Here is a 13,841-nt window from a genome sequence, read left to right on the forward strand (position 1 = left end):
GAACCTATGCTAATGTACCGCCCTTCCTAGGACTAATACATACTTGTGATTATACCCCTTGCAAGCATCCGCAACTACAAGAAAGTAATTAAGATAAATCTAACCACAGCCTTAAACTCTGAGATCCTGCTATCCCTCCTGCATCCATATACCAACGGGGGCTTAGGTTTCTGTCACTCCGGCAACCCCGCAATTGGCAAACGAATACAAGATGTATTCCCCTAGGCCCATAAAGGTGAAGTATCATGTAGTCGACGTTCACATGACACCACTAGAAGAATAACACCACAACTTAAATATCATAACATTGAATATTACTCAACCATAATTCACTACTAACATTTAGACTTCACCCATGTCCTCAAGAACTAAACGAACTACTCACGAGACATCATATGGAACATGATCAGAGGTGATATGATGATGAATAACAATCTGAACATAAACCTTGGTTCAATGGTTTCACTCAATAGCATCAATAACAAGTAGAAATCAATACCGGGAGAGTTTCCCCTATCAAACAATCAAGATCCAACCCAAATTGTTACAGCGGTGACGATGTGCAGCGGTGGAGACGGCGGTGATGATGATGGAGATGATGACGATGGTGATGGAGATGATGTCCATCTTGATGACGGTGACGATGGCGTCGATTTCCCCCTCCGGGAGGCAATTTCCCCGGCGGATCTCAACCTGCCGGAGAGCTCTTTTCTCTCTGGTGTTCTCCGCCCCGCAGAGGCGGCTGTAACTCTTCGCGACTGTCCCCCTGGAGCTTAGGTTTTCAGGATGAAGAAATACGCGAAGGAGAGGAGGCCAGAGGGGGCTGTGGCCCCCCTCCTCACAGGGCGGCGCGGCCAGGGCAGGGCCCGCGCCGGCCTATGAGGGGGGCCCATGTTGGCCCTCCTCGGCTCCTCCTTCTGGCTCTCGTCGTCTTCTGGAAAACTAGGATTTTTCATATAAATTCCGTCAATTGTTGATCTTCCGAAATATTGCATTCTGACGGCGCTTTTTCGAGCAGAATCCTGACTCCGGTGCGCGATCCTCCAATAATCATGAAACATGCAAAATAGATGAAATAACATAAGTATCATCTCCAAATATGAAATATATCAATGAATAACAGCAAATTATGATATAAAATAGTGATGCAAATTGGACGTATCAACTCCCCCAAGCTTAGACTTCGCTTGTCCCCAAGCGAAACTGAACTCGGTAAACAGGACCACATGTTTATGGAGTGAAGAGTCGATAAATAAAATACGAACAAGAAGCATCATATTCATTCACACAAGACATTCTATTAAACAACTTCCTCATATAATTCAACTTGAAACAAGTAGAAGGTAATCACAAATAAAGGTGCATAAGAAATCATAATTGGTGATGGCAAACTTCGTTCTTGGTCAGAGAACAATTAACAGGTTATACTTATCTATCGAGCAGCGCTCTCATGTTAAAGTTTATATGGCACAACTTGCATACTCAATCATAATAATCTCCTCATAATCATTGATAACTTTCAAAGCTATATTCATTCGGATAAAACTTGTACTAAACAAGGAAGAGTAAGAGACATGATGAAGTAAATCACAATATAGATGGTTTGATCACAACAACTCAAATGCTTGCTTAAGATGGAGGGAATTAGGTTTACTGACTCAACATAAAGTAAAAGACAGGCCCTTCGCAGAGGGAAGCAGGGATTAAATCATGTGCTAGAGCTTTTTCAGTTTTGAAATCATATAAAGAGAATAAAAGTAACATTCTGAGAGGTGTTTGTTGTTGTCAACGACTGGTAGCGGGTACTCTAACCCCCTTGCCAGACAAACTCTCGAAGAGCGGCTCCCATACATTTTTATTTTTGGTTGACACTCCTTCCAACCTTTGCTTTCACAAACCATGGCTAACCGAATCCTCGGGTGCCTGCCAACAATCTCATACCATGAAGGAGTGCCTTTTTATTTTAATTTTATTTAGATGACACTCCTCCCCACCTTTGCTTTCTCAAGCCATGGCTAACCGAATCCTCGGGTGCCGTCCAACAATCACATACCATGGAGGAGTGTCTATTTTTGTAACATTATGATGGTTAATTAACTTGGGACTGGGAATCCCATTGCCAGCTCTTTTTGCAAAATTATTGGATAAGCGGATGAAGCCACTAGTCCATTGGTGAAAGTTGCCCAACAAGATTGAAAGATAAAACACCACATACTTCCTCATGAGCTATATAACATTGACACAAATAAGAGATAGTAAATTTTGAATTGTTTAAAGGTAGCACACGAAGTATTTACTTGGAATGGCAGGAAATACCATGTAGTAGGTAGTTATGGTGGACACAAATGGCATAGGTTCGGGTTAAGGTTTTGATGTACGAGAAGCATTCCCTCTCAGTACAGGTTTTTGGCTAGCAAGGTTAATTAGCAAGCACAAAAGTTGAGGGAAACAAACAAATATACATGTGATAGAAACAATCATGCATCTTCCTTGTAAGCACAAACAATTTTAACTTCAGAATAATAAGCTATGAGCTAACAAGAAAGGAAGACAATGAAACAACTACATGTATTTCTCTTTTCTAATTAAACCTCAAAGTGTTATTGCTATTTGACCAATGCTAAGTTTGCCAAAACCAAATAGATTTACTCAATGCTCCCAAAGTGATACCAATACTAATAACAAGATCAATCGTATAATAGGGATTGCAAACTAAAATAAGATGTGCAATATGTAAATGATAAGACTTCTCATTAATATTTCATAACGATAACAAACACCAAGGGATACATAGACAATCAACTAAAGGAGAGATACTTCCACACTACAACCCATCTTATATGATAACTTCCCTACTCATGATATGACACTACTTGATAGTAAAAAGTAAAAAGTAGTGATGATGTGATACCGCGGCACTCCCCCAAGCTTGGAACAAACCAAGGGGATGCCAATACCGATGATGAGTTACTCCTTCGGCGATGGTGGTGATGAATTCCCATCATCAGACTTCCAAGGAAGAGGCTCTCCATCAACAAACGACATCTTGGTCTCGGGAATCCTGAAACTAGCAGCATAGCTTATGTGTTTAAACATGTTTTCATACTCACAGTTCTGATTCTGAACGTCATAGAGTTGAGCTTGGAGTTTGTTGGTGGTGTCGTGAAGCGAGAGGATGTCGTCCCACAGCTTTGCAGTCTCCTTCTTGTGTGCATCAATAAGTTCAGACACAATCTTGTGGAAGATGTCCACTTCACGCTCAGCCATCTTCTTGGGAGTTGAAAACCTCTTGTTCTAGCTTCTCCATCCTGTCTTCCAAGCTTCCTTCTCCTTTAGGACCCTGGACATCTTTGATCCGCAACTCTCCATCAACGAGCAGTAACTCCTTGGGGTGCATCTTCAGCTCGTTCATGTACAGGTTGACGACGTCCTCGCAGAAGCTGTCCTTTGGAGTTTCCGACGAAGACATGATGGATCTAGATCCGAAGCAAATCCTGGCAGAAAACAGCTCGAAACAAAACACGTCGAGAAAACGATATACGGACCTCCAGGGGTCCGGGGGATTATATAGCAGGAATTTTCACGACAAAAGGAAAGTACTAGGTCGAACCAGAGTCGGAGAGGGGCGACGAGGCGGCCAGCTCATAGGGCGGCGCGGCCAGGCTGGGGACCGCGCCAGCCTATGGGGGCACGCCCTCGTGCGTCTCCTCCACTCCGTTTCGATCTCGTAATTTTTCATATTTTCCAAAAACAGCAAAAACATTGTTCGGAAAGTAAATCACGAACTTTTATTTACCAGTACTGTTACCTATTCAAAAGTTGAGTTCTGGCGGACTGTCAATTTGACCTTTGATAAAAGCCTCCGGTGTTTCCACTCGAATAACATGAACATCTTCATTATAAGAATCACCTGAGATATAATGCTTGAGTCTTTGTCCATTCACCACTTGTGTGGCATCGCCTTGGAGAGAGCTAATTTTAATTGCCCCTCAGCGATACACCTCCTCAACGACATATGGTCCTTCCCATTTCGAGAGTAATTTCCCTGCAAGGAATCTGAGACGAGACCGAGACAATAGGACTTTATCCCCAATATTAAATTCTCTTTTGATAATTCTTCTATCATGCCATTTCTTAACTTTCTCTTTAAAGAGTTTAGCATTTTCATAAGCTTCACTTCTCCATTCATCTAGAGAACTCAATTGTAGCAACCTCTTCTTACCGGCTAGTTTAGGATCTTTATTTAATTCTCTTACAGCCCAATAAGCTTTGTGCTCTAGTTCTAAAGGTAAATGACAAGCTTTTCCTTAGACCATTTTATAAGGTGACATACCCATGGGATTTTTATAAGCCGTTCTATAAGCCCATAGTGCTTCCTTCAATTTACTAGCCCAATTCTTTCTAGTTTTATTAACAGTCTTTTGCAAGATAGATTTAATCTCTCTATTTGATAGTTCTACTTGCCCACTAGTTTGAGGATGATAAGCGGAAGCAATTCTATGATTAATACCATATCTAGCAAGAGTTTTTCTAAAACCACCATGAATAAAATGAGAACCTCCATCAGTCATAATATATCTAGGAACTCCAAATCGAGGAAAAATAATATCTAAAAGCATTCTTAAAGAGGTCTCACCATCAGCACTTTTTGTAGGTATGGCTTCCACCCATTTAGTAACATAATCAACAGTAACAAGTATATGAGTGTTACCTTCTGAAGAGGGAAAAGGTCCCATCAAGTCAAATCCCCAACAATCAAACGGTTCAATAACAAGAGTATAATTCATAGGCATTTCATTGCGTCTGGAGATATTACCAACCCTTTGACATTCATCGCGAGATAAAATAAACTTCCTTGCATCTTTGAAGAGAGTTGGCCAATAAAAACCTGATTGTAGAACCTTTTGTGCGGTTCTATCTCCGGCGTGATGTCCTCCATAAGCACTACCATGACATTTACTCAATATCTCTTGTTGTTCATATTCGGGAACACATCTTCGCAGAATACCATCCACTCCTTCTTTATATAAGTGTGGGTCATCCCAGAAATAATGCCTCAAATCATAAAAGAATTTCCTCCTTTGCTGCGCTGAAAAGGTTGGAGGCAAGTACTTGGAAACAATAAAGTTAGCATAATCAGCGTACCAAGGACTGTCTCGCGAGCTCACCTTTATTACAGCCAATTGTTCATTTGGAAAACTATCATTAACAGGAACAGGATCATAAGCAATATTTTCCAATCTAGACAAATTATCAGCAACAGGATTATCAGCACCTTTCCGATCTACAATATGTAAATCAAATTCTTGCAACAGAAGTACCCATCTAATAAGCCTTGGCTTAGCATCTTTATTTTGCATAAGGTATCTAATTGCAGCATGATCAGTATGAATTGTAACTTTTGAATCAACAATATAAGATCTAAACTTATCACAAGCAAAGACTACAGCTAACAATTCTTTTTCAGTAGTAGCATAATTTCTTTGAGCAACATCAAGGGTTTTACTAGCATAATGAATAACATTCAATTTTTTATTTACTCGCTGTCCAAGAACAACGCCTACAGCAAAATCACTAGCATCACACATAATTTCAAATGGTAAGTTCCAATCAGGAGGTTCAACTATAGGGGCAGTTGTTAAGGCTTTCTTTAGAGTTTCAAAAGCTTCCTTACAATCATCATCAAAAACAAAAGGTACATCTTTTTGAAGAAGATTAGTAAGAGGCTTTGAAATCTTGGAGAAGTCTTTAATAAACCTCCTATAAAACCCAGCGTGACCAAGAACACTACGAATACCTTTAACATCCCTGGGGTAGGGCATCTTCTCAATTGCTTCAACTTTAGCTCTATCAACTTCGATACCTCTCTCGGAAATTTTATGTCCCAATACAATTCCTTCATTAACCATAAAGTGGCATTTCTCCCAATTAAGAACAAGGTTAGTTTCTTCACATCTCTGCAAAACTTTATCAAGGTTCCGCAAGCAATTATCAAAAGAATTCCCATAGACGGAAAAATCGTCCATGAATACCTCTACAATACTCTCGCAAAAGCCATGAAAAATAGCAAACATGCATCTTTGAAAAGTAGCAGGAGCATTACATAAACCAAAAGGCATACGTCTATAAGCATAAGTTCCATAGGGACAAGTGAAAGTGGTTTTCTCTTGATCCTTAGTTTTAACAGCAATTTGTGAAAACCCAGAATAACCATCAAGAAAGCAAAAATGAGTATTTTTGGATAACCTTTCTAATATTTGATCAATAAAAGGCACATGGTAATGATCTTTCTTAGTAACCTTATTAACTTTTCGATAATCAATGCACATTCTATACCCTACAACTACTCTTTGAGGTATGAGCTCATCATTATCATTAGGCACAACGGTCATTCCTCCTTTCTTAGGAACACAATGCACAGGACTAACCCATCTACTATCAGCAATAGGATATATAATACCAGCTTCAAGAAGTCTTAATACCTCATTTCTTACCACATCCTTCATCTTAGGAATTAGACGACGCTGATGTTCAACAACAGGCTTCGCATCATCTTCCATATTAATGGCATGTTGGCAAATAGAGGGAGAAATCCCCTTCAAGTCATCAAGAGTGTAGCCAATAGCTCCTCGGTGTTTCTTCAGTATTTCCAATAACCTTTCTTCTTCAAACTCTGAAAGCTTAGAACTAATAATAACAGGATATATTTTCTTATCATCAATATGAGCATATTTAAGATTATCAGGCAATGGTTTTAAATCAAAGACAGGATCTTCCTTTGGTGGTGGTGTTGTACCCAGATCTTCTACCGGTAAATCATGCTTAAGAATAGGTTGACGAAGGAAAATTTCATCAAGCTCATTTCTTTCTTCCCTAAAAACTTCACTCTCACTATTCTCCAAATGTTGCTGCAAAGGATTATTAGGAGCAAGAGCAATAGATGCACACTGTTCAACTCTAAAATCATTATTAGGCGAATCAGCTTTATAAGGGGTTTTGGCAAATTTAGAGAAGTTAAACTCATAAGATTCACCAGCAAATTTAGTCAAAATTTTCTCTTTCTTGCAATCTATAATAGCTCCACAAGTATTTAGAAAAGGTCTACCAAAAATGATAGGACAATACTTACTAGCAGCAGAACCAAGTACTAAAAAGTCAGCAGGATATTTAATCTTACCACATAGAACTTCCACATCTCGAACAATACCAATTGGAGAGATAGTTTCTCTATTAGCCAGCCGAATAACCACATCAATATCTTCAAGTTCACAAGAACCGATTTCGTGCATAATCTCCGTGTAAAGCTCATAAGGAATAGCACTAATACTTGCACCAATATCACATAAACCATAATAACAATGATCACCAATTCTAACAGATAGCATAGGAACGCTAGCTTCCTTAGACTTATTAGGATGTGAAACAATATTAGAAGCATCTTCACAGAAAATAATATGACCATCTTCCACATTTTCAGTCACAAGATCTTTAACAATTGCAACAGCAGGTTCAACCTTTATTTGTTCTTCAGGTTCTATAGGTTTCTTTTCACTTTTATGAACCGCACTACTTATAACAGAGTACTCCTTCATTTTAGCAGGGAAAGGAGTTTTTTCAATATAAGCTTCAGGAATAACATGATCAACAGTTTCAACTACAACATATTTATTTATAGATGAATCAATTTTATCTTTATACGGTTCATGATACTTATCAAAATTCTTCTTAGGCAATTCATAATGAGAGGCAAAAGCTTTATAAAGATTTGCAACGACTTGAGAATCAAGACCATAAGTAGCACTAATATTACGAAATTTATCAGTATCCATAAAAGCTTCAATGCATTTATAATCATAATTTATACCTGACTCTCTATCTTTGTCGTTTTCCCATCCTTCAGTATTCTCCTGGATCCGATTAAGAAGGTCCCTTTTAAACTCTTCTTTGTTGCGTGTAAATGATCCAGAACAAGAAGTATCCAGCAAGGTCTTATCTTAAAAAGAAAGTCTTGCATAGAAATTATCAATAATAATATTACCAGGAAGCTCATGAATGGGGCATTTGAGCATTAAAGACTTCAATCTCCCCCACGCTTGGGCAATACTCTCTCCATCATGAGGCCAAAAATTATATATGCGGTTCCGATCCTTATGAATTTCAATTGGAGGATAGAACTTAGAATAAAACCGGGGCACAATATCATTCCATTCAAGAGAATCCCCATTATCCAGTAATTTATACCAATGCGCCGCTTTACCAGACAGCGATATAGAGAATAGTTTCTTCCTCACTTCATCCATAGCAATACCTGCACACTTGAATAAACCGCATAATTCATGCAAGAACAGTAAATGATCTCCTGGATGGACAGTTCCATCTCCTGTATAACGGTTATCCACAACACGTTCAATAATTTTCATACGTATTTTTTATGGAACTTCTTCCTCACCTGGCGCCTCATCCACTACCTTTGTAGTAGTAGTAGATTTTACAAATAAAAATTCAAGAGAAGATCTCTCCATAATGAATTATAGCAGCAGGCAGAAATAAAATCAGCACAAACAGTAAAAGTTTCCCTTACCAATAGCGCTTCACTCCCCGGCAACGGCGCCTGAAAATAGTCTTGATGACCCACAAGTATAGGGGGTGTATCGTAGTATTTTCGATAAGTAAGAATGTCGATCCCAACGAGGAGCAGAAGGTGTTGACAAGCAGTTTCGATGAAGGATTCACTGTAAATGCTCACAGACAAGTATTCAGGGGGTTTTGTTGTAGCAGTTGAATAAAGTACGAGTAAGTAAAGTGCGAGAGTAACAATTGCAGCGAGTGGCCCAATCCTTTTGAGCAAAAAGGACAAGCCGGTTTGTTTACTTATAATGACCAAACGTTCTTGAGGACACACGGGATTTTAGTCTTGTGCTTTCGCTACATACGGCTAATTAATCTTCATTGTTTTGATAAGTGTTGTGTGGGTGAACCTATGCTAATGTACCGCCCTTCCTAGGACTAATACATACTTGTGATTATACCCCTTGCAAGCATCCGCAACTACAAGAAAGTAATTAAGATAAATCTAACCACAGCCTTAAACTCTGAGATCCTGCTATCCCTCCTGCATCGATATACCAACGGGGGTTTAGGTTTCTGTCACTCCGACAACCCCGCAATTGGCAAACGAATACAAGATGTATTCCCCTAGGCCCATAAAGGTGAAGTATCATGTAGTCGACGTTCACATGACACCACTAGAAGAATAACACCACAACTTAAATATCATAACATTGAATATTACTCAACCATAATTCACTACTAACATTTAGACTTCACCCATGTCCTCAAGAACTAAACGAACTACTCACGAGACATCATATGGAACATGATCAGAGGTGATATGATGATGAATAACAATCTGAACATAAACCTTGGTTCAATGGTTTCACTCAATAGCATCAATAACAAGTAGAAATCAATACCGGGAGAGTTTCCCCTATCAAACAATCAAGATCCAACCCAAATTGTTACAGCGGTGACGATGTGCAGCAGTGGAGACGGCGGTGATGATGATGGAGATGATGACGATGGTGATGGAGATGATGTCCAGCTTGATGACGGTGACGATGGCGTCGATTTCGCCCTCCGGGAGGTAATTTCCCCGGCGGATCTCAGCCTGCCGGAGAGCTCTTTTCTCTCTGGTGTTCTCCGCCCCGCAGAGGCGGCTGTAACTCTTCGCGACTGTCCCCCTGGAGCTTAGGTTTTCGGGACGAAGAAATACGCGAAGGAGAGGAGGCCAGAGGGGGCTGTGGGCCCCCTCCTCATAGGGCGGCGCGGCCAGGGCAGGGCCCGCACCGGCCTATGAGGGGGGCCCATGTTGGCCCTCCTCGGCTCCTCCTTCTGGCTCTCGTCGTCTTCTGGAAAAATAGGATTTTTTATATAAATTCCGTCAATTGTTGATCTTCCGAAATATTGCATTCTGACGGCGCTTTTTCCAGCAGAATCCTGACTCCGGTGCGCGATCCTCCAATAATCATGAAACATGCAAAATAGATGAAATAACATAAGTATCATCTCCAAATATGAAATATATCAATGAATAACAGCAAATTATGATATAAATAGTGATGCAAATTGGACGTATCACCCGGTATGGATGTCTAAGTCGAGAATAATCAAAAGCGAGAAATCCAATGCGAGCTTTCTCCTTAGACCTTTGTACAGGCGGCATAGAGGTACCCCTTTGTGATACTTGGTTAAAACATATTTATTGCGATGATAATCCATGTAAATCCGAGCTAATTAGGACAAGGTGCGGGCACTATTGGTAATCTATGCATGAGGCTTGCAACTTGTAGGATATAATTTACATAATGCATATGCTTTATTACTACCGTTGACAAAATTGTTTCTTGTTTTCAAAATAAAAGCTCTAGCACAAATATAGCAATCCATGCTTCCCTCTTCGAAGGGCCTTTCTTGTACTTTTATGTTGAGTCAGTTTACCTACTTCTCTCCACCTTAAGAAGCAAACACTTGTGTTAACTATGCATTGATTCTTACATACTTGCCCATTGCACTTACTATATTACTTTATGTTGACAATATCCATGAGATATACATGTTACAAGTTGAAAGCAACCACTCAAACTTAATCTTCCTTTGTGTTGCTTCAATTCCTTTACTTCGAATTTATTGCTTTATGAGTTAACTCTTATGCAAGACTTACTGATGCTTGTCTTGAAAGTACTATTCATGAAAAGTCTTTGCTATATGGTTCATCTGTTTACTCATTGTCTTTACCATTGCTTAGAATCGCTGCATTCATCTCATATGCTTTGCAATAGTATGATTAAGATTATGTTGGTAGCATGTCACTTCACAAATTATCTTTGTTATCGTTTACCTACTCGGGGACGAGTAGGAACTAAGCTTGGGGATGCTGATACGTCTCCAACGTATCTATAATTTCTAATGTTCCATGCTTGTTTTATGACAATACCTACATGTTTTGTTCACACTTTATGTCATATTAATGCATTTTCCGGAACTAACCTATTGACGAGAAGTCGAAGTCGCCAGAAACCATCCAGTACGCCGCCACCGTCGCGAAACTCCGTCTCGGGACCAGAAACTCCGTTCTGGCACTCCGCCGGGACAGGGAATTGGAGGAGATCATCGCCATCATCACCACCGACGCCTCTCCATCGACCAGCAATGTTTCCCCCATCCATGTGTGAGTAATTCCCCCGCTGTAGGCTGAAGGGGATGGTAGGGATTGGATGAGATTGGTCATGTAATAGCATAAGATTGTTAGGGCATAGTGCCTAGTGTCCGTAATTGGTACTTTGATGATATTGTTGCAACTTGTTATGCTTAATGCTTGTCACTAGGGCCCGAGTGTCATGATCTCAGATCTGAACATGTTATTGTTTCATGATGATATGCATTGTTTTATGATCTTACCTGCAAGTTGTATACACATGTCGCTGTCTGGAACCCGAGGCCCCAAAGTGACAGAAATTGGGACAACCGGAGGGGAAGGCAGTGATGTGAGGATCACATGTGTTCACGGAGTGTTAATGCTTTGCTCCGGTACTCTATTAAAAGGAGTACCTTAATATCCAGTAGATTCCCTAGAGGCCCAGCTGCCACCGGCTGGTAGGACAAAAGATGTGCAAGTTTCTCATTGCGAGCACGTACGACTATATACGGAACACATGCCTATGGATTGCTTAGTACTTGGACACCGTTTTATTATTATCTGCAAATGCCCTGCTTTGATTGTTACATGAGTTTCTCTCATCCATGCAACGCCCGTTATCCATTCCTGTGCCTACAATATTTTAATCCTGCTGTTTTGTAACATCCCAAATTTCAATAAAAGAAAGTTAGAAGAATTTCCAGAGAGCAAAATTTCAAACCAACAAAAACTTTTTAAATTGCATATAGTGCCATGCATAGGACTTGTGCATTTGATTGATATGCCATGATGATTGTTATTATGTGTATAAGATAAACCCTAAAACCCTAAAGTGATCATGAGAAGATCACCAACCAAATAAATCCAAAAAGAGGAAGAAAAACAAATAATTGCAAAACCCTAAAAACCCTCACATATGCTCTATGGCATTTTAATAAATTTTGACCCTAGACCAATTTGGTCTTCACCATTAGTTGAATAATGTTACTAAACACTTATTACAACTTTTGGAATCAAAGAATCACAATTCAAATAATTTTCAAATGCAAAACTTGCTCACATATGATAATGGTCAAAACTGCCAATTATAGTCTGATCACTACTTTGAGCCATTGCAATTCAATTTTCTCAAACCAAACCTTGCTAACTCTTTGCACCACATCCAAGTCAACATCAAGGTGAACACTTTTTGTAAAGATCACCATGCCAAATTCTTTCTTGATCAAGAGCTATGCTCAACCAAAGTTGCAACTTTTTAACATATTCAACAATCTCACACTTAGCCAAATTTGCAAATCTTTGAATTTAACAATTCCACCACCACACTCCATCACCTCTGGTCATTTCTAACTAAATGAAATACTTACAATTCACAACTTGCAACAATTTGAATTAAACCAAATTTGGACAAAAATCAAAAATGGCATCTATGGAACTATTTGACACTATTTGAAATAGTGATCTACCTAGCTCTAATCTACCCCAAACCTACTCTAAATGGTTCCCCTGTCCCCTCTCTCACTTAATACCACATAGTAACCTAGGGAGGCAAACCCTAGTATGCATGACATGGCCATGCCGGCCATGTCGAGCCACCCCTCTCCCCCTCACTCTCCACCTCTGGCCCTGGTGCCCAACAGCTCCACCTCACCCTTCTACCTCGCCTAGCAATGGCCTTGTCGCCGTAAACGCCGTGAGCTCACCGGAGACAACGCGCCCAGAACGCGCCAGCATGCCGCTCGCGTCGCGACCATGCGCGCCATGGACGCACACTGGACACGCGCCGACCCACGCCCTCACGCAGCCCCTGGACCCCCTGTGAACGAGTTGAGTGCCTGCTTGCCACCGCGACGCCGCCAGACACGCGCCCAGCACCAACCCGTGACCGCCGGCGCCGGAGACGACGACACGATCCCGTGAACGCCGCGGTAGTCGTGGAAGCAATGCGACCAATCCAGGCGCCGCCCGACCAAGCTGTCGCCACCGTTAGCTTCGCCAGGAACCGCAGAACAGCGCCACGCCCTCGCCTAGCTCGCTAGCTCGCCGGAGACGCCGCGAGCATGTCGACCACCACCCTGCCCCGCAACCCTCACTCGCCTCTATAAATACCGAGCTCCCCTCGTCGATCTGAGCACACCACCTTGCTCTCCACCTCTCACTGCTTCTCAACCACCACACCACTCGCTCGATTCTCGCCAGAGCTGCTCCAATTTGGAGATCGACGCCGCCAGTACCCGGAGGTCGCCGCCGTCGATTGGAGCTGTTCCAGGAGGAGCCACTGCTACCAGGAGGTTCGCCGTCGTCCACAACTTCACCGCGCACGCTGCCAAGCCTCGCCGGACCTACGGTTAGCCCCACGACCCCCTACCCTCGCCGCCAGACCTTCGGCATCTCGCCGGAGAAGACGACGCACCAGCGCCGTCGATCTGGCCTCTAATCCAACGTCCCACAGCTCGCGTACCGTTTCGCGCGTTTAAGAGACGCTGACGAGTGGCCCCCACCTCGTCAGACGGCCCGCGCGCACTGGATGCGTTGCTGGGCCGAGTTTCTGTTTTTCAAACCGTTTCGGCCCGTTAGCTTTTCCCGCCGGCCCTGTTAATTCAAATCCGATTTAATTAACTAGTCATCAACCCGTGCATCGCACGGG

The sequence above is a fragment of the Lolium perenne genome, chromosome 4, assembly GCF_019359855.2.
Source record: "Lolium perenne isolate Kyuss_39 chromosome 4, Kyuss_2.0, whole genome shotgun sequence".
NCBI lineage: Eukaryota > Viridiplantae > Streptophyta > Magnoliopsida > Poales > Poaceae > Lolium > Lolium perenne.